This window comes from Heterocephalus glaber, unplaced genomic scaffold (genome assembly GCF_053883595.1).
Source record: "Heterocephalus glaber isolate CG9 unplaced genomic scaffold, H.glaber_assembly_v1.0 deba00000122, whole genome shotgun sequence".
Lineage (NCBI taxonomy): Eukaryota > Metazoa > Chordata > Mammalia > Rodentia > Bathyergidae > Heterocephalus > Heterocephalus glaber.
In genome coordinates, this window is record NW_028258138.1 from 64,488,285 (window position 1) to 64,514,402 (window position 26,118).

The 26,118-nt window shown below is 36.4% G+C and overlaps 1 protein-coding gene across 46 annotated transcripts in view; it reads right to left on the reverse strand.

Annotated features, from left to right (window-relative positions):
• The window catches only part of Zbtb20 (zinc finger and BTB domain containing 20), an 865,938-nt gene that overhangs the window by 262,825 nt on the left and 576,995 nt on the right, over window positions 1-26,118 (reverse strand). For 5 of the 46 annotated variants that reach the window (XM_087208752.1, XM_087208760.1, XM_021263387.2 and 2 more), the window contains 2 exons: window positions 23,044-23,229; window positions 22,295-22,420 (listed from right to left, as the gene is read on the reverse strand). The exons of the other annotated variants lie outside the window; for them this stretch is intronic. The gene's annotated coding sequence lies outside the window, so the exon portion shown is untranslated. The remainder of the gene's footprint in view (window positions 1-22,294; window positions 22,421-23,043; window positions 23,230-26,118) is intronic. 46 annotated transcript variants of the gene reach the window in all.

Below are 26,118 nucleotides of genomic sequence, written 5' to 3' on the forward strand. Positions count from 1 at the left end.
TATGATGAAAGCACTTAGTATACCTAAGATAAAACATTATCATTATTACTATTCAAGTTTCCCTCCTTTGCATAATGGATGTGTTCTGGAGAAGGTGATTATGAAAATGTATAGGCTTAACTTCTATTATCAAATCACAGGGCAATTACATTATAAAATAACAGAAAAAGATTCCTTACAGATTGAGATGAACACTGATGGAAGACAGGGGTTCAGGGGAAGGTTGGATCTATGGCAGCTTTACTGAGAGCAGTCTGTGAGTCAGCAGCAGTTTTAGATCCTATCTCCCTCTTCTCAGCAGTTTTAGATCCAGTCTCTTTGGTCTGGCAGTTCCTGACTCCACTCTAGCAATTTTTAGAGATGAATTCTTCTTTTCCTTTTGTCTGGTTATAAGGTCTAATAAAATGTTTAGGCAACAGCAATATTTTCACCTGAAGGCCCTATCTCAGACATCATATATAATAGAAAATTTCTTCAATGTGAGATTCCCAATTAGGTATATTAATTAGTGTTGTATATACTCTGTATGTTGGGTTACTAGTTTTAGTCATATGCATTAAAAATACTTGCATTAGCTTCATCATATTCATTACATTGAAAAGTTTCTGGCCAGAAGCTATATCTTCTACTTTCTTAGAAACCCCACACTTACTAGTGAGGCCTATAAATAAAATGAAACTTTAAATAGTACTGACTTCACTTTCTACTCATAACCTGACTCAGGCTGAAGAGCTATTTTCTCCCTCTTGTCTCATCAGATATAAGCGTGTCATGTTACTGACTCTGGCCAAGCTACACACTCCCACATTGTCCTTCATGTTGACAGCCTGCTGCATCTTGGGGCTGGCCTATTCTTGAGGTACCAGGACTTTTACTTAAATTAATGCTATAATGTCTTCTCTCAGGACATTCTTTTACTTGTGGAAAATACTGAGAAAGAATGAAATTTTAAAAATAAACCATCTGCTGTCCAGATCTTAGGGAAAGCAGTGATGTTTCAAAACACCAAATTCAAATAATGAAGGGCACAAAAGCCTTATTAAATGTATTCATTTTCTTATCTTTAGAACTTAAGTAGGAAACAAGATCCATGTTCAGCATGCCAACCAGTATCAAGTGAGGGGGCTCAGCATAGCTAGCTGAGGCATATCAGCTCAGAAATATTCTTCATAAATTACAAAGCTCTTGTTCCAGATTATCTTGCATATGCTGGCAGCCTAGAGAGCCACCAGTCAGCCTGTCTGGTTCTAGAAAAATTCATACAAGTCCATTTACATTGTATTTAATATTCTGCCATAAGCAGACTATGGGATCTCTTCAAACTACATTCATTTTACTGGGTTTTTTTGTATTATTATTTTTAATCTCTATTCCCCATGTTATTTTTTTTTTATTTCTAAAGATAAAAAACTAATTAATTTGTTTATTCCATAATAAATATCAAGTATCTCAGGGAAGAATGGTTAGATGATCGATAGCTAAACAGAGGTAGGTAATAGATAAACAGCTAGATAAAACAAATATGAACCATGGCCTCACAAAATGGCTAAAAGAAAGAGACTCCAGAGGGAGAAAACTTTAAATTACATACTAAAGGACACTTGTAATTTCAAGGTATAATGAGTCAGGATAAGTCATTTCAGGCAGAACAAGCAGCATGAACCAAAATTAGCTAATTCATTAGCATGAATTTTGAAAAGCAAATAATTTGTTTTGTGAAAGAAACCAGTAGTGAGAAAAAAACTGAGAAAGTAAATTAAGGTTATATCACAAGGGAACATAAGTATCAACCATCCGTAATCTAGGTCTGAAAAATATAATCAACAACTCTCCAGGTTTCATAATTTCAGCATACTGTAGTATAATCCATTACAATCTTTGATTCTTTAGGCTCCACAAGGGTTATGTTATATTATCGGGGAAGAAAAAGTCCTCATATAAAAAGAATCCTATACCAGCTGAGATTATCATGATTTATCTATTGAAGTTAATCATAACACATGATTTGGAAAAGAATCTTGCCAGCTCCTAATCACATCAACATTGGTCCTTCATTCTCAATTAGTAAATTCTACAGAATTGCCTGAGGGTGGCTGAGACGAGAGGTATCATGAGCACATGTGTGATGGCTACAGAAAAGTTTGACAAAAGCTGTTATTTTATTTACCTAGTGCCAACATCTTCATAAATGACTGGTTACTTATATGTCTAATGTAGCTCTCCCTCTTACACAGAAAATCATTTCATTGAATGTGAAACTCTAAGATCTTCTTGCATGTCCTTTAAGGTTCACTGATAAATGTTTAGGATTCTCTGGTTCTTGTCATCACAGAGATAGCCCTTTCCTTGAACTTTCTACCCTGCTACCTCTTTATTGTCTCTTTTGGACTTACTGACTTCTGATATACTTTGTTTTCTGCATGCATTTTTTAGCACCTCCCTCCCACATATTAGCTCTTTGAAAGCAGTGATTATTTCTGTATGTTTAGTTTGCTTCCTATTGTATCCCTAGCATCTAGAACAGATACTGTACTTGTTGAAACACTGCTTTTGAAGATGAAGGCAAAATATAGAGAAGGGTAATCAAATATTAAATGGGATGTGGAAGAAAAGCTTTCTGCATAAAGCTCTCTCCAAAAACTCATTACTATGTAATTTGAAAATATCATCAGCTAATTACTTCATGAACTAATTTTCTATAGAGCTCACAGCATTTTAAAAAAATGTATCTACTTTTTATTACTGTCACCAAAATAACAATCCCATCCCCTCCATTTTAAAGAAATGGAAATCATGGCAGAGAGAGATGCTCTAGAGTACAACAGATGAATTCAGGGCTTCTGACTTCAAGGGTTATGTTCTATTTTATACCACTTTGTATTTTACTCTCATACAGTTTATAGTGCCATATAGTGTATGGTACTAGAATGTGAACCAATATATACTGCAATATCATTAGCTTATGCCTTTTCTATTAGCACATGGTCTTCTCACAGAAACAAACAAGCAAGTAATTATCAGACAAAGTAACACAATGAAAATGGCAGACACCTCCAAAGGCTGAATATAGTTGTTAATTTTAATTTTTAAATCGAGATCACTCTTTTTCATTGTAATTGTATTGTATCCTACTAGCATAAAGGAAAGAGATTTAATACACTATGCAAAAGAAAGGTCAGAAAGGCCCATATAATTCTAACAGTATGGCTTACTTCTCCTCAGATCCTCTTTAAACCTGAACATAACTTTTGGATTAAAAATATCATGCAGTGGATCATATTTGGCAATACAAAAATTGAAACTATAAAAGTCCTAAAAAATTGGTGAATTCTTTTATAATCTTGGCATGGGAAAGGTCCAGAATTTTATCTATGACTCAATACTTAGAAGCCATATAGAAAACTGGTAAATCAGATTATATTAAAAAGAAAGTTCTATGTGGCAAAAATTCCATGAGCTATAAAGTAATAAAAAAAGACAACATGGGAACATTTTTGCATCTCATACAAAGTGATTGTCATCTTCTGATATAAATAGCAAGAAATCAATAGAAAAATACCCAAAACTCTATAGATATAAAACTCAAAAGAGATACAAATAAAGAAAAAATAATACCATTAAACATACCAAAAGATGCTTAGCATCACTAATAATAAGAAAAAAGCAAATTAAAACTGTACCATGATGCTATCTTTTAGTGGCATAATTCTTAAAAATTTCAAAAGTCTGAAGAAAATATTAGTTTGCTTAGGCTAGGATAAAATGATACTTTCACATATTACTTAGGGTGCTGCTAAATAATCCAACCTGTTAAGATCAATTTCTCAAAAGTCAAGAAGCATGTATCCCTTTGATGAGTATTTTTACTTTTGAGAATTACTCCTGAAGATGAACTTGCATATTTGTGAAATTATCTATGTACAAGGTTGTTTGCCAGGGTATTATTTGAAGTGACAAGAATTGTTTAATAGTAGGGATTAGTAGAATAGGCCTGGGTGTATTTATATAATAGAATACTGTATAACTAAAAAAAGATTAATTGATATAGAAGTATCTTTAAGAAATACTGGAGAATGCAAAATTGAGAAATGCATTGAAATTATATCAAAGAATGCAAGATTTAGAAAAGTTTATAAAACTTGGACTAACTCTTATGTGAAGAGGTGAGGGAAAATATATATTTGCTTCTCTACATTTTAAGACCACTGGAAGGGTATATAGCAATTAATTAATAATATTGGCTACCAGTGGGAATAAAAGAGGACAAAGATGGCTGTGGAGAAAGTGCTAAGACTTTTTTGGGGGGCGGTGGTACTGGGGATCAAATTCAGGATCTTGCGCTTGTGAGGCAGGCGGCAGAACCACTGAGCTAAATCCCTGGCTCCCTTAAAGAGCTAAGACTTTTTAAAATACGGTTTTTATTTCTGAACACTGGAAATGTATTTAAGAACTAAGCAAGAACAATCTCATAAAAAGTGAAATGAAAGTGCCATTGCAATAATGAAATGGTTCCTGAATCCCATTAAGTTCCTCTGACTTTTAGCCATTGGGGGAACTACCGTTAGGGCAAATGTGGTAAAATGGTATTTGACATCCTTAGATCTAATGCATCAGGGTCCTCCTTCTCTAGCTTTGTACCATCCTTATGAGGTTATAAAGCAGCTATTTATTCCTTTCTAAATCAAGTAGAATTAAGAGTAAAATATAAAACGACATAAAATTGTTGCAACTGTGAACTACTGTACTTGGAATGAATCCTCTTGAAAAGCCTAGGGTGATTTCCTCTATTTTCTACTTTTCAGATGTTGAATGGAGAAGACCTAGATGTCCACTTGTTGTTACATAAGAAGAAAACATTTCTTGAGGACTTTAAATGTATGAGATTATTAAAAATAATGAGTATAATGGCTTAATTAATTAGAAAATATTTATGATATATTCAGTGATATATTCAGTATTTTTACGATTATTAACATGAGGCAGAATATGACACTAGGCTAATACTGATCATAATATAGCAGCAGTCCATTTTGTAAAATAAACCACACATTCATTTACTGGTCAAAAACTGTAACATCAGTCTAGTAAGCTATTTCCCCCAAAACTTCCTCATTTTATAGTCAGTGCTGACTGGAACAACCTAAAAGTCACACAAAAGAAAGCTCCTAAATTTGATTTCTTATTTACTTTGTCTTTTGAGTGTCTTAGTGAACAGGTAACCAGTGAGTTACGGTTCTGTGCAAGAATTTTTTCCTGTAGGTTCCATTTCTTTACTTCAGGTAATGACTTTGAAAAATTATTGCAGGTATGTGGGGAGTATCCATTCATTTGTTCATTTATATTAAACATCCAAAATGTTCTGCATAGTTTGCTAACATTAGATACACAGAGATAAAAGTTTCTGCCCTCAAATACTTCAGTCTAGTGGAGAGATGGGAAAGTAAATATCCAACTAACTATACTGAAGAGTAATAAGCCATTGTAATTGAGTTCAGCATAATAGCTGTGGGAGAAGAAAGGTGTGCAAACCTGATTTTTAATGAGAAAGCTCAATAACAAGTTTGAGGATATAGTACTTTAGCTGAAACTTGAGAAATGGAAGAAGTTGACCAGAGAAAGATTAAAGAGGATAAAAAGAGATAAAAGAGAGGTAGAGGTAATAGCAGAAAATTAAAAAAATTCAGTACAGACCAGTCAAGCAACTACAGATGGTTCCAGATATAACCCAGGGTAATGTCTGGGAAGGACAAGAGGTGAGGTTTTGGACCCCCTCAGAATGTGATGGAAGTACCAAGTCAGATGAGGTGATCAGGGAAGGATAAGGCCTGAATGCAGAGAAAAAAGCCCACCAGGCAGAGTTCAGTGAGAAGAATGTCACCAGCAGAAAACTGCACTTATTGTACACACATGCCTATTTCAAGGGATGATTAAGAAGCTAGGGCCACTGATTCCTGGTTGTCAGACATGAGCAGAACTATTCCAAATACTATTCCCCTGACTATTATCTAATCTCTTTTGTTGTCTATGGAACCATGGCTCTTTCCCATCAATGAATTCATTCAGTAACTGTAATCAACTCTGATTAGTGTTGTTTAACATCAATCTTTTCTACTTTTTTTCAAAGAAAGATACCAATCAGCTGCTGCACACCCCTGCTTGTTAAAAGCAGCACCTCTCCTGCTGACTTACCATTCTCTTAATCAAAAGGGCAGGAGGAAGCAGTTGGGATTCACTTTCCTTTTTTTTTCTTTCAAAGTACACAAATGTCAACTTCCTCAAGGATGTTTGGCATAGCTGAGTTCAGTCATGTAGCATACAAAGTCAGCTTGATCAAAAGGTTACAGGCTGCCCACTGCTAAAATGGAGGGAGTAAAGGAAACCACAGGGTTCCCTGAAGTGTGAATGAGTGTATAGGCCACTGTCACATGTGTATTTACACTGAAGACATGCTGAGCTGACAAGGGAGTTTAGGAAATGTAAACTCCTCCACTATACTTCTCTATCTTCATCTTTGAACTTCTGAAGCAGTTCTATCTATCTATCTATCTATCTATCTATCTATCTATCTATCTATCTATAGAACCCCAGCCCAATGGTTACTAATAATTACCATTGGGTTAATGGTTATGCCACAGCCATGACCATTTTTGTGTATTAAAAAATATTTTCACTGCAACTTCTCCAATATTTAGCTGAAGAATATACTCTTCCATGCTTCCATGGACTTGAAAGTGTTAGTACCTAAAATAGGCACAAGCTTGTTTGTTCATTCATACATTCTCCTCCTCTTAAAAAATTGGTCTCCATTATAATAAACTTTTTCTTGTCATATCCAATATGACAAACTCCTGTGAATAACTGCCCCGAAAGACACTTCTGACAATATGATATAGGAAATGAATTTTCTGAAGAGTTATCTTCGATTAAATTGTGACTCAAGTTGATTTTAGAAATAGGGAACAGTCTGTAAATAACAGGAGTACTTGTGGGCATATGTAAGCCTGAATATATAGCCCATCAAGCAAAAACTCATCATATATTCTTATGGTTTGCCAATAAGATTGTGGGAAATATTTAATATCTGTAACAATGTACAGCTGGTGTGATTTACAAAGAGCATTGTTCAAATGTAAAAATGAAAGTGATGAAAGGTACATAAACGTATAAGAACACACAGCTCTGAGTTCCAGCCAGACCTAGAACTTAAGCTCCAAATTTCTTATCTGGAGCCTTTTATTTAAAATGATGACCATTCATTAGATAGGGGTAACAAGTGAGAGGGAAGGAAATACAAAGTCTTAAGCTCACCACGATAGAGCAGTAAGGAGAGAGATGACATTTTTAAAAAGCAAAAATAATTCTGGTCTAGAAAAATAATCTTGTTTCACTTGAAATGCCTCTAATTCCTGGGAAGAGAAGAGAGAGAATTGTTTCAGAAGGATAACTTTTATATGGAATAAAGTAATACATCCTATACCCTGTTTATGTATTATGAAAAAGATCTCCTGGAGCAGTTATTTTCCAAACTTCTCTAATCATAATATTCTACTAGATTTCATATCCAAATGCCAAGTTCCCTCCATGGAAGTTTCTATTATCTAGGTCTGGGTTACACTAGGAATGTGCGTATTTCTCAGGTGACCTTGATGATTCTTAGGATTATGGATGTTTGGGAAACACTGTGCTAGATAAACCATGGCCACATCAAGTTGAAACATTTTTCATTTCTAATGAATCACCCATTTTGATGTTTCTGTTGTTTCTCTTAAGCAGGTGCAGACTTTCATAGCAAACCATAAATTTATATGTTCCTTTAAAATAACTTTATATTCATTGCTTGGTCAACTGCCTTCAACTGCCCAGAGTTTCCTTTTCCACTTTTATTTCATTGTTTGTCAGTACGGTTGATTAGATTACTAATTTCTCTCCTGTTGGAAGTGACTTTAGAAAAATCAGTCTGCCTTTTTTCATCCCAAGGATATTAATATTAACAACAACAACAACAACAACAACAACAACAACAAAGCAACCTAGACAAAAATAAGCAGGAAAAAGGATCTCTGCATTTGAGCCTAGTATTTGTCCTTCTTAGTGAAACATCTGCATCATACCTTTTTGTAACACAGAAATAAGCCCTTTAAAATCATCTCATCTCTGATTAAGTTAGTCTGTTTCTTCACCAATTCAGTCTGAGAAAAAGCTCTTCTGCCTTTTTACACTTATGTTTTAGAAAGACACTGTCAGAAACACTAAGATGAACTCACTTCTGGGTACCTTTATTTATCCGTCTATTAAATAGATATCAAACCAACTAACGAAGAAACAAAAATATTCCTGTTACTTCTTTTGAAATAATTCCACAGTCTTGAGAAAAATTGAATTTTTGGGAAAAATGGTCTATGTCCTCTTAAGCAGGAGAGGGAAGGACAATGACTATAAAAAAACCTGTTAATTGTGGGTGTATTGTAGTTACATTCAGGATTGCACAATTAATTTCTATTATCAAATTAAACTGGCAATTGGGCCTACATTCAAAACACAAGTCTGTTTCCCTGTCTTGGTCCACTATATACAATGTAACCTTAAATTCAGTTTACTATCAAAATAATCTTAAAATCTGGGGAAAAAAATCCTTTTCCTCATAAGGAATACTATAGAGTGAGATTATGAAGGTCAGTGATGTGTATAGCTGTAGGGGGATGAGTGCTGCTAAAATAAGCATTTTGTTTAGTTGACTATTTTCCTTAGAAGCTTGAAGCGTAATAATTTTTCCTACTGGGAAAGAATTTGTCTCCTGAGTGGGGCAGAGGCTAAGACACAGTGAAGGGTGCATCCTGCAGCAGGAAATACATTTATAGGGCAGCATCAAAACAGCATAACAAACAGTGTCTGGAGATAGCAAAGATATGTGGACTCTTGAGAAACAAATGAAAGAATATAGATTATAGATTAGGGTAGGTGAGCATACTTTGGACAGTCCATCTCTGTTGGCCATAAGAACATTAGGAGTCAACATTTTACAGGTGTCTTTAATTATATCAGAGGCCAGCACCAGTCTTCCAGGATAGGTGGGAACAAGTAAGAAGCTGCGCCAGCCTCCTCCAGGAGTCAAATGATAAAGCCACAGCGACCACAGCCATGGCGGCAGCAGCAGCAGGAGCAGCAGAGGCTGCAGCAGCAAGAGTGTAGCATCGACCTTTAGTTCTTGCCTGTCAAAGAGCCATGCCCTGTCTGCTCCTACGAACAGGCAGATAAATATGTAGATATGTCAACAAGTACACATTTATGTGTATCTACAGTTCCCTCACACAGACCTACAGAGAATGCATAACAGCTTCTACTGTGTAACACATGCACCCGCTAATGGGGTGAGACCCATTACTCACAAATGGGTGAAAAGGACCATCAATATGTAGGTCTTAACCCCAGTTTGTGGGCAGAATCCTGTCATTCCAGTGTATGATGATAGGTCTCCTGTTCACACAATCCCTGCTTAATTTTCCAAATACTCTTCCTGTAAGTGGTGCTACTCTGCACTGTGCAAACGTACAGGTTTGACAAGCAAAGGTGGCAATTTCACATTCTCTATCCCAACTGATGGGCAAAATTAGGTCTGAGACTGACTAGCTGGGGAAGTAGCAGAGTTTGGCATTTAGCAGGCACCTTCCACATTATAAAAACAGAATGTAGGGCCAGGGATTTAGCTCAGTGGCACCATGCCTGCCTCTCAAGTACAAGGTCATGAGTTCGATCCCTGGTACTAAAAACAAACAAACAAATAAACAAAAAAAACCAGAATGTAGGATGCAAAAGTCATAGTGGTCTGCTCATGTTTAAAATCCATGAAGTCAGAAGAGTCTACAGATATACACTGTGATCTATTGTGGGATATATTTGTTGATCCCAGAAGGTAAAGAGAACTAAGTCAGAGTCCCGCCTAGAAAGACACAGTGGAAGGCACTCACTCAACCAAAAAATAGGTTACTTGCCTTAAGAGAGGAACAAGGAAAAGTGTACATGTAACTTTTGATCAATAGAAGTCATACAGAATAAAGAAGTCATATACTGGTTGAATTCTTAGTCTTCCAAAAGTGTCAGAACTATCCAAGAAGGAAACTGGATGCATGAAGGTAAAGATGGGCGAACTAGGCATATAGTAAAAGCAATTTAATGAGCACTATTTCTCAGGAAGTCCCAAGGTACTATTGAGATTTTGAGGAATGTCTCAGAGTTATGACAGAGCTTGGTATGGTCTTAAAATCTCTGCTGGAATATGCTCTCTCCTGTAGTTTCCTTTTGGTGCTGATCTAGTTGAATGGCATCTTAACTACACCGACAGTATATTTAAGAACCTGGAATGAATGCTCCTCCAGAATCCCCCTGTGCAGTGCAGCACTCTATGGTGTGCAAAATCTCTGGTAGAGTCTTGCATATCAGGCACTCATAAACAGAAACCTAGAAAAGTCCATGAGTCCTCTGAGTTTATGCTCAAAGCTGTCAAACTCTGAGAGTTGTTTATGAACATAAAACGATACAATTCACTCTGGTTAGAGATTGGAGTGAGCCTGAGAGCTCAGTGTTCAACGTAGCCCTGCCCCATGAGGGGTAATAGACTTCACTAAAATCACATCTAAAGGCAAAGAAACCCAGGCATTTAGAAAGTATTTTACAGTTAAAATTACAGTTAGGCAGGACTAGGATTAGGGCTGGTAGGGAAGAAACATAGGAAAGTGCTGTTAATATTTTCTGAAATATCACTATTTTCTTAGTCATGATTTATTAGATTTTTCTATTATTTTGTATCTAAGTTACTAGAGCTGCTTCTCAGGCAGCATCTTTAAGTGGTCTCAAACCTCTCAATGTGCTCTGTACACTGTAGTCAGGTTAACTCCTAAAACACTGCTTTCATTATTTTTGCTTGCCTCTGTAAAATGTTTCAATTATTTAGCAAATGATTATTGCATTGTAACTATATGGCAGTCTTTGTTCTCATCACTCACAAAGGGTAAATGCTGGAGTCCACCTGACTTTGCAAGTTCATATCCTAATAGCCAGCAATGTAGATTTCATTTCTAATTTCACTACTTCCTCTACGTACTTCATTCCAACTGGTTGAAATTTTTCTCTGTTCTCCCTGATTCCCTATTTTTTTCCAAATCACACTAATGGCTACCAACTTCGCTTCTCTTCTAAAGTCCTTTTATTTCTTCATCCTTCAATGTCAAGCTTTTAGATTTGCAGCTAAAGTTCTTCCTCTATCTTGAAGTCTTCCATATACTTTTATATTGTAGGCTACCATGATGCAGATTTCTGAACATTCACTACCATCCTTTATTGCTTTTTGGATGCAAAATATTAGGCTAATAATTTCTATCCAGTTGATTTTAGTATCTAATTACTAATCTCAGCAATGAAACTATAAAAACTGTATCATCCTTGAGAGAAGGATAACATGATCAGAATCAAGGTTCGAACCAAGGGCATCAGATTAAAATGCAGATGGATAATGAATCATTTATAAGACTAAAATTCATATTCCAAAGGAAAGGGAACATAAGCAAAACACAGTAAGAGGCATAAGAGTGGTATTCATGGTTTCCTGAAGGAATAGAAGAAGCAGTGGGCAGGGTTGGTATATTGACTGCATATTGCTTTTGAGTGTTTGGAATCCGGCAAGAAAACCAAAGTAATTACGAAAGTTTGGACCAGAAGACTGGGAATAACTGAAAATAGTGAATAGATTGGCTTAGGTAGAAAATAAGGTCAGCATTTAGCACATCAGGCATCCAGGACTACGGATTAAGGCAGAAGGCTGGAAATGAAAGAGGCATTCATTCATTCATTCATTTTCCTATATTTATTTATTGGACTGGAAATATAATGGTGAATGGATCAATAGACCTGGATTAGACCATGCTTAACAGAATTTGTAGTTTTGAAAGAAAATAAGCATGAAGGGCTCAAGCAATTAAATGAGAGCAACCAGTGTGGGCAGGGTAATAGGACTGAGGCCCAGCAATGGACTGATTTTGTATCAAGGGCTTGAAACTGTGTTCAGGCTAAATTCAGTACCAAGCACATTTTATCCAAAGGATGGACTCCTTGTTCTCTGATTAGGGTGATGACATTAACATATAGGTAAAGCTTCAGCCTACAAGTGAGCCAAGCAAGCATTCCTAGGTGTATGTGTATGTGGGGTGCGTGTGTGTGTGTGTGTGTGTGTGTGTGTGTGTGTGTGTCTTGTCTATGGATGTAGGTCTTTTCCTAACATATAAACCATGATCCTATAGCACAGGAGTAAGTGATGATGAGAAGGATGATATTTGTGATGATGAAAACAGCAGCAAGTGTTTATTGAGTGTTTACTATACGTCAGATACTGGTTTAAATATTTTACATTAGATTATTTATTCCTCACACAAATTTTATGGTAAAAATTAACTTCTGACTAGCATTCTCCTCCCATTCCTTTACAGATTAAAAAATTGAGGCACTGAGAATTAAACAGCTTTCCCAAGGTCACATAGCTCTTAAGTCTACACTCTTAATCACGCTGATATACATGCTAAACTAGGGAGAACAGTAAGAGAGTTGCAATCCCTCATTTCGAGGCTTAGCTCTGTCCACATACTATGTATGCTTTATATTTCCGTAGATAACACAAGATTTGAGGATATTCTTAGCAGAGCAGTAGCCCTTCTCAGAAACATGACAATGGCATATTATGTTATTTAGGTATATAACGAAGGTATCATGGTAACAGATGAGAGAGATTTAGCTTTTATAGACCTTATTTTTAATTGTAGTATTTAAGCAACAAAAAATATTGTGATGAAGTACTGGAACAACAAACAGGCTAACATAAAAACTAAAAATTTTAGCTTCAGTCAGTTCAGTGAGTGGACTCCTTCCTCTCCATGTCTTCCCTTCTCTACAGGGCGGTGTAAGGATTAACAAGATGACTTTAAAAAACAGTTACATTATGAAGAGTCATATATTCCATCATTATCAGCTGGTATTTTTATTAAAACAGAATGTAGACAAATAAATCCTAAGACCAGGAAAGAGAATGACCAAGTAAAACACCATTGGCATAATGACTACAGAAGGTTAAACTGTGGTTCAATTTTGTACAACCCTCTATTGAAAAAGTTGTTTGTTCATGTAGGGACATGTGCATGAAATTTTCATTAAATCCAAAGAGAAACATTTAATTTTGCATTTTCCTTATTAGACAAGTCCAAAGGATCATCTAATAAATACTCTTCAGCAATTTGAAATTCCTTAGAGCATAAACATTGAGCTAAATTATTATGGCTTCCTGTTTTTTATTTGAATATATCTCAATGTCCCTGTTATATATCTAGGAAATCAATTTCATGGGATACTATATAACTTGTATTTTACGGAATAAGACTAGTACTGTTATTTTCACAAGTGAGTATATGTCAAGGCAAAGGGGGAAGGAATAGGGCAAGAACACACAGGCTGTAAATGCTACTGTACAGATAAACCTAAAATTTCTTTTTTTTCCCCTAGGTTCAGTATGCTGGAAGACCTTGATTTGAAAGTATCTTAAAGCATAAAAAGAGGAACATGTGTACAGTGAACCTGTGGGGGTAGGGGCAGCTGGTGTCTTGCCCCTTTTATCATTTGACCTTCAATCAATAATATAACTGCTTTTAGCCCTTAAGCATGTAACAGCTACAAAGGTGACAGATATCTGTCATATTTTAGGACAGCTTATCACCTCAGCCCCTGGAGTGACTTAGTATTTATAGGCATCAAGATAGAAACATAAAGCATACATGTATAGGCAGGAGTCCCTTGGAGGTGGCGGTTAGGACCAGGCAGTAATTTTAGCTTGAAGTTCCTATGACTTAAATAGCCACTTGAGCTCTGCTCTTGCAGTTTACGATGTCAATAGAACCCCTAAATGAAATTACAGCCTTCTGATACGCAGCAGGGTATCCTTTCTTTGCCATGCAATGTACACGGCCAGGAGAAATTGCTCTGTATATGGGGTTTCACTAAAGCAGAATTTATCATAAAGCTGCTCTGCTAAAATATCATTATGCTGTTATTCACTGGATAACACATCTAATGACTCGGGGTGCACTTGATAGCCACGTTTCAGTGAACACAGACGCACGCCCTGATGTGAACTGGGCACTCCAGTGCTTCAAAGCGCTATCGATTTCAATTCTACCATAATTTACACCTGGCTTGTTTTGCCAATAGCTTGAACCCATGCTAACACTGGAACATACACATACAAGCATTAGAGAAATCAGAAATGAACTGTATAGCAAAAATGCAAGCAACGGACTTTCTAGGATTCTTCCTTTATAAAAATGTCCCTGATGCTAATTAAATATTTGGTACAACTTTCATTATTACACTTGGGCATTTCCTCTGGTAGCTTTGTCCTATGGTGATAGTAAAAACAACCTCTAATATTTATGCAACTGTGGGTATTTCTGGGGCAGGATCTAGGGCCAATCATCTTGGCTCCCCCTTCACCTACCATAGTGACTGGCACATAATAAATAGCACATAATCTTCTCTGAAGCCTCCTCTTTCTCTCTTCGTTCTATAAATGTGGTGTACTCCAAAGATCTGCTTTTTTTTTTTGGTACTGGGGATTGAACTCGGGACCCTGCACTTAGGAGGCAGGTGGTGGAACCACTGAGCTAAATCCCCAGCCCAAGATCTGCTTTCTTTTGTCATCTTTCCATATATATCACTGGAGAAACGTCCACTCCATAATTTTAACTCCCACCATGACGCTGATGTTTCAGAATATTGCCAACCTTTTGTATTTGCTCCTGACCTCTCTCCAGTATTTCTGACTAAATCCAACTACAGTACCTACCTGACATTAGTCTAGAGGCCCCCCTAACCCCCCCAAATTAAATACCTTCAAAAGCAAATTTATTCTCTGTATAAGATCTACTGCTAATCACTTTTCTTGCTTAGTTGTATAAGGCAGAAACCTGGGAGCAATCGAAAATTCCTTCTTCTCTTGATGACCAGCCCAAAGGTTATTAAATTGTGTCTATTCAGCCTCTTATCTCTTGAACATGTCTCTTCCTCTTGTATCTATTCCCATAGTTATTGTCCTAGTTCAGGGCTTCATTGCTTCCTGTCCTAACAATTTAAGTTGTCTCCTAACTCATTTCCCTGCCTCTATTCTCCCACTCCTATAAACTATCGTCCACTCTGCTGCCAGGGTGATCTTCTGTAACGCAATGTGATCATTAACCTTCTCTACTTAAAACCTTTCAATGGGTCCCCAAATGCTACAAGATGAAGCTAAAACATCTTTGCCTGGCAATCAAGGCCCGACCTGATTGTTCCCTGCCTACATATACAGCAGCATCACTTCTTCCCACTCCCCTGCTAAACATCAGTGATACTGTTCCCCAATTCCACAATACTGTTTCCTATTAAAGTACCTTTGGCCCTCCTAGTCCCCTTACTGAATTATCTTCCTCCCTCTGACCACCTGGGAATATCCTTTAGGCCCAGCAAGGATTTATTACATCTTCTGTGAAACTATCCCTGACTCTTCACTCTAAGATACATTCGGCTAAATAGTCACTATTTTGTGCCTCTCAGGTTCCTGAACATCCTTCAGGTATGTTATTCAGCATACCACATTATTCTGAGTTTTTTTCTATCTCTCCTATGGAAAGGAATTTAAGGCTGTGTCCTATTTAATCTCTGTGTTGTTGGTGACAAAGCCAAAACCTTCAAAGAGCACATACAGACCTAGTTGAGGAGTCCCTCACTGCTTCCATTACCACATCTTTTGATCTTCTGTTTGCCCAATCTAATCGTGCCATCTAGATTTCCTTAATCACTCAAACTTGCAAGATACATTTTTTTTTTCCAGTACTGGAGATTGAATCCAGGGTCTTGAACTTGGCACTATCCCCAGTCCCTTTAAAATTTTATATTTTATAAAATATAAACATAAAAATATAAATACGTAACAATTATATATTTTACATTATATCCCCAGTCCCTTTAAATTTATATTGAGACGTGGTCTCATTAAGTTGCCCAGGCAGGTCTTGAAATTGTGATCCTCCTGCTTCATCCTTCAGAGTAGGTGGAATTACAGGCATGTGCCATGGTGTCTAGGCAGATATATCCTTTTTGTGTGGTATAGCACTTTATTGTTATATGTATTTATCTGAGTTTTAAAATTTATTTTAAAATTTAAATTAAATTTATTTTTACTAATATATAAAACATATACTGTGTATACTAATGGGATACCATGAGGTTTCAATACATGTATACTATATACAATGTTTAAATCAGATTAAGCATGTCTCCTCAAGCATTTATCATTTCTTTATGGTGAAAACATTTTTTTAAAATAAACCTTTGTTCTAGCTTTTAAAATATACACTACATAACTGTTATCAATGGTCAGGGCACTGGCAACAGCACACCAGAACTTCTTGTTCCTATCTAAATGCAATTTAGTCTCCAATGATCAAACTTTCCCCATTCCTTCCTCTCCCCTATTCTCCCTGGCCTCTGACAAATAACCATTCTTCGCTCAACTTCTATGAGATCAACCAGACACATTCTTGTTCAAGGCCTTTGCAGCTGATGGTTCCACTGCTGAATATTCTTGCCTAGATAGCCATTAACTTGGTTAGCCCTTAATGAAGTCTTTTCTCAAACACTGTGCTCTTAATGAAACTTTTCCATTCTACCCTACTTGAAAGTGCAGCCTTAGCCCTCTCTTTCTTTCTGTCCTCCTCCACAGTTCTCCACAGTACTTATCCTCAAGTAATCTGCTACATATTTTACATATGCACTGTATTTGTTTATCATTCTTTAGAAAATAAGTTCTATGAGAACAGAGACTTCTGTTTTTTTTTTTTTTATTAACTTTAGGATCTTCAGCCTGGCACATATTTTGAATTCCTCAATAAATATTTGTTAATAAATCACTCAATTTTAGCTTCTAGACAAATAACTGACTATAGGGGTTCAAAAATGTTTCGTGGGCCGGGAATTTAGCTCAGTGGTTCCAGCGTCTGCCTCACAAGTGCAAGGTCCCAAGTTCGATCTCCGTTACCAAAAAAAAAAAAATTTTCATGGATGAATGTTAAGTGTAGTTTTAATGAATGTAATGGAGAAATAGTCTATTTATACTTTGATCTTTGGAACAATACTAGTGAGTCAAGGGATACTATCATCCTCCTTAGACAAATGAGATAGATAAGTCCCTTAATTTAGGATCCTTAACTAAATATACATAGATGGCTTAAAGTTTGCTCTTTTTTGTTCAATTCACTATTGAAAGGCAGAGTCCATTCTTTGCACTCTGCTTATGATCTAACATTTATTATACTATTTTGTTTCCTCTTGCCTGGGAAGGCAATTAGGAGGAGGTGCAAGGTGCTAACACTTTTTATTACAATTTATGTCTTTCTGTGTTTGGTGTTTTTCATAAAACAGATCCTTTTCTTTCATTTTCAAAAGTGGATTAGGCACTCATACAATTTTGCCCTCGGAGTGATTTGTACATGACTACCCAGGAGGACATTATACTACAAATCCTGCCAGAAAGAACTGGAAGGTGAGTGTGGTATTTATAGCTTGAGGACGAACAGGTTGTATGGTGCCAAGTTTGTGCTAATGGAAATGTCCTCTATGTGTTAACACCCAAAGGAGAACAAATTCAACAACAAAAACAGTTCAGTTTTTGGCATGTCTTTGGAGAGTTAACTTTATATTGTTCAAGGGTTAATTATTTATTATGTGAATTAATTCTCTTTCTCCCTCTGGCTGCTTATATCTAGGAATTCAGTTTACTAGAGAGTAAGCAAGGAAAATGAAGAAATAAAAACAAATATCCCTTTTATATATGTATTAGAAGCTCTGAAATATAATTTGGTTTGGTTCAGGAGTAGTTGGGGGATTGTCAACTTAATTGATCACTGATAACAGATGATATTAAAGCCTAGTTTACACAATATTTTTGTTTCTTTTAATTATTGTTTATTAGAGTTAGTTTGTAATACATGAAGTTATTCTCTGGATGTGATTGATTTATATCAGCAGGGTACTATTTTTGGTGCTGGATTGAGGACATGGCAAATGGTACAGTACAGACTGGCTCAACTTTCCTTTGTCCCTCTCCTTTGAAGATGTCTTAGTGTGCTACGGCTTAATGATAAAAGCTGCACCAAGCAATTCTACCAATTCCTCTACTCATTGATCAGAAACAATTGAGCTTGGCTATTTTCAGCTATTATTTATCTCAAACAGGGCATTTAATTAGTGCTCGTTAAGATAGTACAAATGATTTGGCTGCCTGTCCTCTTGCCTCTGCTCTATATTGTGCTGTCTGCCCTGCCTCTTCTCTGTCTAGTTCACAGGGCATTTATAGCCAGTCTTTATGTATTTCTGCATCTGACATCAGCCTGAGTTCCTTAGATGTTGAGTTTGAGGAAAGGAAGAACTACTGACTTGGTGTAAGCAAATATTTATAACCTGGAGAGGCCTTTTCATTAATATAATACATTTTAGGTAAGTCTGGTAGTTCAAATTACATGAGCAAACTAAGCTAGGTATTTGGTCACCCTCACAAGTCCTAGGAAATGAATGGACTGCCATAAATTCAAAACCCCCATGTTTCATCAGAAATTACCTAAGCTTTTTGGGGATTAGATAATCTACCTCAGCTAAAGGCTGGAGATGGCTATAACAACTAGTTGAAAGATCTAATATGAGGTTTTTGAGCGGCTGAAAGAAGAATCTATTGGTTTCTTTTTCTGGATATGTTTCTTCCATTATGATAAATATGTATTTGCTGTTGATGCCCTGACATGTAGAGATTCATTCATTCATTCATCACCTATTCAGTGATCCTCCATTCAATGAAGCAATTTGAAGACAGAAATAAACATAAAATACAATATCTGCTCTTTAACCACTTGCAGTTTTATACACATAAACAAATTTCAATTCAAGGCAGCATATAAATGATATATTTTAATTTTTAAAATACTATAATTGTCAGGTCACTTTTAGTTTGGGTTATCATGGAAAGCTTCAGAGACAAAGTGTGACTTCACAGGATATGACTTGTTTATCTTACAAAGATATCCGGAAAATTATAGTTGCTGAAGCTGATATGTAAATGAAGTACTGTGTCAAGGTATTTAATATAGAATTAAGTGGCTGAGAAACTAGAATAAACTGGGTCATTTGTATATGTATTCTCACAAAAGTGAATTCATTAAATATATTCTCAATTTTAAGATAATTATTAACAACATCTTCCTTAACTTTAATACTTTATAGATATAGCAATTAACATTTTGAAGTTGCATATAATAGAATTTAAGTTTATAATCTGACCTATTTATTAAAAGAAGGTAATTACCAAACTTATCAACTAATCAAATCTTTCTTTTGCAGATACTCTTCAAAAATATTTGTGTAAATTTTCCACCTTCTCAATGTGATAAAATGTGCACTTCACTTCTGGTCAATTTTAAAAATATTTTGTTGAAATCATAAATAATTATGGCTAATATTTGGTCATATTTCAAATATTTGAATATAAGTATGTAATTCTGCACATACATATATATATATACTCATATATGCACTTCTAAGATGATATATTTACCCAATCATATGACACAATAAATAAATCCTTTTTAAATTTTAAAAATATGTCTCTTTCTTAGAGTATTACAAAAATATAAAAAAGCATTCCTATACAAATGAGGAAGAACATTTTCTTATTGGGGTGATCACAATTTTGTTATTTAGAATTTCAGTTGCATATAACTATAACTGTCTAATCAAATGAATATAATATACAAAGTGCTTACATCTAAAACACACATGCAAGAACATACATACCTTAAAACATACATTCTCATTAATTTAATGAAATTAAATTTTCCAGATGAACACTGGAAAATTGAATTATTGCTTGTATACTGTGTAACATAGGTACTTAAAAAAATCAGGTAATATCAATATACCCATATAAACTCAAAGAAACACAGTGTTTTGTTTATGACTTCTTATATACTTCAACTTAGCCATGAAATTCTTCCACGACCATGTAGAATTTCAGATCATAGTAACCATAAGGAAAATCTCTCAGGCAGATTAGGTTTTTCAAATGTCATTTCTTGGAACATACTGGTATTCTCAGATACTGGTATTTGCCTATTCTCTGCCTCATGTCTTCTAGGCAGTTGTAGCTTTCTAGAATAAAAATTTGTCAAAGTGTTAAGAGAACTAGGTTGCTTCAACATAGTCCACACTGATCATAAGGCCCTACCTGGGACTAAGAGACATTTTTGCTGGGAGTTTGAGTAGTCTTATCCTTAAAGGAGTTTGGCACAATGTCCTATGTAACTCTTGGCAGTCATGGCCTAAGAGTTAGTTCCATTTTTACACTATGTTTAACAATTTTTAAACCATTTCCCCCAACTTATTTCTTTAGAAAATAAGAGAAATAATGGAAGAACCATTATATGTCAATAGTGAGGCAGTCATAACTAACATGGGCTAACTGAAATGGATAAGCTTTACTATTGTAGAATAGAGTACATTCAGTTTTTGGCATAGTAGACCTAATAAAACTGCTTCCTATGACAGCAATGGCTGAGAAATTTGATAAATCTCACAAATTAAGGAATTGCTCTAAGAGGGAGACTCTTTGTCCTAAAGGTTACTGACAGACCCTGATGAGGCTGTAGCAGGGGTTAGTCTCCATAAGGCACTTGGAATATATGAGCATTCGTGAGTTCTACGATTAAGAATTTGAACTGCCCAGAGTAACAAAGATTTTTTTTTTCCACAGCGAAGTACCAGTGTTACATATTGGTTCATTGCACCAGCTTGGACAAGAGTACACACAATAGGCATATACATTACACATCTGGTTAAATGTAAAATCAACTAATGCTAAAGCACTTCTAACTCTAGAAGGAATCTACTGGCAATGTGTTAATAGCAAAGACAAGTAAAACAAAATAGCATCTCTTTTCAAATATTTAAGAACATCGAGTTAGTGCCCCTTAGGCTGGGTTGTGGTTCTGGGAAGTTTTCGCCTATGAGAGCCATATTGGAGACATCAAAGGCTCCTTCCCCTCTCCAAAGAGCAATTCACTTCAGATGCTGCCACACAGTCAAATGCTTTTATGACCACCATTTTTTTTGGTTTTTATTTTTTTGGTTTTTTTCCCACAGAATATTTTGGAACACGCCAGATTCTTGAAATTAGAAAGGAGACAAGAATGCACAATAAGATTAAATACCTGGAGAAAAGCACTAACTAGGGATCTGATGGTAAAAGACAAGCATACCCTCCACCTGACATTTCACTTCCAGGGAGAGTAAGAGTTATTAGGAATGATACGGAATTCTCATATTGGCTGTGAAAGCTTAACTGGTGGCTCCTCTGCTAGACTCCTATCAGATAGGATACAACTCCTCCCATTCCATTCCTTTGACAACTCCCAGAGCCTACTCAATCAGAGTCTCTTATATTGAGGACAATACTATATTTGTGTTTAATACCATCAGGACAGTCATCTAGTTTTCCTATGTCAGGATGATGAATTTCCCTGGGACCAAATAAGGATTCTCACTGCATTCTCTTGCTGAATACCATGAATGTAGATGAACAAAGAAAAGGGTATGACAAATAATATTTTATTAAGGGTCAGGTGGAGAGAGGTTTCCTAACATTTAAAAGCAACCAGTTCTTACCAAAGTGATCTTTAGAATAGTATCAGTAAAAAATACTATATATATGTTCTTGCTTTGTTTTGTTTTGTTTTGTTCTGTTTAGCTGGGCATGTAGGTGCTCTGAATACAACATAAATGTTGAGAACAGAGATACGTGAAAAGTTGGTAGAGGGAAACTTCAAATATACAATTAATCCCACTTTCATTTCCCCTCCTACCATCCTGAATACTGCTTCCCTCCCCCTCCCCCCACCTATCTCTCTTCTTCCACAAGCATGTTTGCTAGGCATGTCAAGGCTGACAGCCATGTGTGGCAGTATAAAACCTATGCCTGCAGCCTCTCTTGAGCATAGACTCCAGCCTCTGCCATTGTCCAGAGTGCTCTCAGCTTTGCACACTAGAAATCTTCATCGTTCTGTTTGCTAGCTTTCTTTAAGAAATTATGTTTTTGTTTTTAAAAACACCCTTTATTTCCTGCCTGCCTCAGAGACACCAAGAACAGAATCCTTGACACATCAAATTTTGGAACCTCACAACTCACCAGGACTGTGGTTCCTGATCCAAGGAGTGATGACTGAGAATCAGCACAGTCTCTTGAGAGTGTCCAGGCCAGGCCGTTAAACTCCCTGCTCTGATTAGTTTGTCGAGTTCACAGTGTTCCAGAGTGCTGAAGCACAGAAATTAGGGAGGGGAGGTGGAAGGAAAATCACTGGAGCCTCTTACGATCTAACTTCCACTAACTGAGAGGAAATGTCTTATAAATAAACAACAGCAAGAGAAACAAAAAAAAACCCATCCCGTCCTGCCAGAGGAATGTACATTATTGTCTCCCAACGGAAAACTTTACACCACACCAGAATTCAGCTATGTCTCCTGAAACTACCTCCCTCAAAACAGAAAGAAAAAGAGAATCAAGAAGGAAAAAAGAACAACAACAAAAAGTTTTTTCATCCCCTTGAAATCTGTTGGGAAGTTCATGTGAGTTCCCAGTAGAGACTAAACTAAGAAGTTTCAGCAGTGTGACTGTTCCAGGGCTTTTGTGCAGAGGCTGCTTATTAGCAAAATTTCATTTCTGCCCAGATCATTGCTGTACCATCCGGACATTTTCAGAAGGGAAGTTTAGGAAAGGGGGAAGGGGGTGTGACTGAAGGAGAGGAAGAAGAAAGGACAAAGGAAAACTCCTGATGAACCAGAATGCCCTAGCCACGGCCATGATAAAGCAAGCTCCCACCCGCCACCCGTCCACTGCTTGTTGAGGACTTGGTGATGCGGTGTGTTTAATCTACTTACTCTTTCTGCTCGGGAGGCTGAGGTTCCTACATTTCCAGCTCATGCTGGACTGTACCGTAAGCAACAAGTGAAATGAGTTCAGTGATCTCATTCTAGTCCTTCGACTCCTGTCCACATCACTAAGCGACTGCACAGCTTGGCACAGGCCAGGATGAGTCAGCAGTCTCTGGTCATAGGAGGCCAGGCCTGGAATAGCAGGGGGGTTTAGGTCAGGAGCAAAATGAAGCAAAAGGCAGCCTAGATGGCAGGGCTCAACTCTGCAATACATAGGGATATTGAAGTCAAAATGAAAGAGCCTCATCAGCTCTGGGTGAAGACTGTAGGGCTGTTGAAAGGGGGCATCATGGAAAAAAACAGCTGCCTAGAAAATATAGCAAGAACAAAACAGAGTACCATAGCCTGAAAAGGAGGATACTGGTAGAGCCTTGGATAAAAGATGCTCATTAAGATTTCTGAAATATCTTTTATCCCATGTGCTCCTGAACTTGACATAAGAAATGGTGTTTACCTATAAAGCATTCTGATATTTTAGTATTGCTTTCCCCAGTATGTAGCAAAACAAAAAATCAAAGCATTGCTGTTAGATAGCAAGAGAAGCCTCACCTTCCATAAAATAATGTAATTATAAACGAGAGTCTGATTATCTCAGAGGTGCACATTTGAATCAATAGAACCCATGTATAACCATTATGAAATGGTTAATGAGCAGCAGTCCCTAAGTCAAGCTCAAGGGAATTGAAAGGCTGAGAAAAAAGACACGCAACATGGTGAAGGGTGAAACCCAGGGAACTATAGCAATGTATACATATTTCTATTCAATAGGGTCAGTAGAGATCTCTATTAGGAGGTGACAGTTCCTATAAATAGGATTTTCAAACATCTCTGCCTCTACTATGTACCATGATACAGTGAGAAAAGAGTGAGAATGGAAGACAGAAGAAAAAAAAAACAGGCTCAACATAAAAAATAAATAATTGCCAGATAATTTATTTTAGAGGAAACAAATTGCCTTATAAGCCAACTGATAAAAAACATCTTAGTATCTAAAACACACTTTAAAGTAAACATCTAGATAAGAATACTGGACTGGGGACTGAGAATTATTAGCAAATTGTAGTGATGACACTGAGATAACAGAGAAAGCAATCTAAAGTCAGATGGTATGAAAAACAAAGTTTGATCAACAGATTTGGGAAACATTAGTAAAAAATTTCCTAAAGTTCTTTAAAGAGAACAACAAAGACCTATGATATATTCCTAATTGTTAGCCCTTAGAGGCACAAATGTATATGTGTAAGAAAATATATATTTTATTAAGTTTTGATCCCAGGGAGTACTAAATCATCTCAGCACATCTTTATTAAATGTTTAATGAACTTTATAATCAGTTTCCATTTCCTTGAAATGGATGTAACAATATCATCTTCACTGAGGTATTATAAAGACTGACTCAATGTTTATCCATCTTTGTCACAACAGTATCTATCTCATGGTGAACACTCAATGAATTTTATTATTATTACTGTTTATTATGTCATCATTATAAGCTCCCAGAATCCCTTCCACTGTTGTTGTACTGGATCGAGTGGAACTGACACAAAGATTGTAGTAAAATCAGTTGAGTATACACTGTTACAGTGCTGTTTTAGAAAGCTTATTTATGTCTGATATATTAAACATTATGCTTGAAGACAGAGGAGGTTGAAAATCTGTTAAGTGAAAAACCTTGATTTGGGTATCTATGTTGTCAAAGCAACTTGGAGCTTAACAGTGTCCAGTAACTAGAGGCCTAAAAAAGAAAAGAGGAATTTTTAGAAGCTTCTCCAAAAGCAACAGGATAAAAGTGCTATTGGCCTTGACCGCATGATGAGGGCTTTTTACCAATAGGGAAAACTTAGTCCAGTTGATCATCCCAGCCTAATTGATTAATTGTGGGTCTGACCATCTGGCTGATGAATGCTGACACCCAGCAGTGATTACTGTGTAACACAAGTCCGGATGTGCTCTCCCTGATGCCTCCCATAATAATGGCAACTCTGAACTTAGGGTTAGTTTATTCAGGCCTCTTGGCTCACTCTCTTCATGGAAGAGTGGTTGTGGCAGGGAATATTTTACTAGACCTGGTCAAGCATTATATTCTCTTGTTTCAGTTACTTCTCCTTTCCAACTCTACTCCTACCCACTCTTGAGGCCTATTTTATATATAATCGCTTTTCATGCAAAGCATTCCATCTGTAGTTTCCATCATGTTGTCTGATTCTCTCATTCCTTGTTGCTCTAATATAAAAAATATGTCAGTGATCTAAAATACCTGTACTGTAAGTTCACAGGGAATCCTATTGAGATATTTTTTATTGTGCCTTCTTAACATTATGCTTCCAAAATAAAGAAAATTGTTTCACCTAGCATATGAGCTTGAGTAAAAGTCCCACAAATGGCCCAAGTGCTTCATGATGTTAGTAGAATACAAGTGTATATCTTACCTTATACCTACTTATATCTTAAAGCTACTTCTGATCCTGTTAGAAGGGCCCCATAGAGAGAATGCCCCTAGCCCCCACACCTCCAGAAGTCTGGAGAACATTTAACTGCCGCAGAAAGTCAGGCTCAAGTAAATAACAGGGATGAATAGCAATGCCACCCACAAACCAGTCTGCACCTGCAGATAACTTTTGTATACAGAAAAATTCTCCAAGCAAATAAAACCTGAGCACATAAATGTAAACCTTAGGGGATTGCAATCTAATTATTTTCTTTTCTTTTATATTATAAATTGGCATGGGATTGGAACTAATACAAAATGATTTGCACAAGCTTGGCCAATAGGTCACAACAGAGAATTATCTGTTTCCTCTGTCCTCAGACTAATTTCTACCTCTAAATACATCTTTTCTCTTGTTCCCTACAGATGCTGAATTCTTCTATGTTCCAGGCTGAGTTAGTGTTAATTTTCAGTAGAGGATGGTAGTGGCATGACGAACTACAGAGATCCAGACTGGGAGTTGGGAAATGTTTTTGGCATGACTGTCAGTAAACAACTATGTGTCTTGGGCAAGTCAAATCCCTTAACTCCCT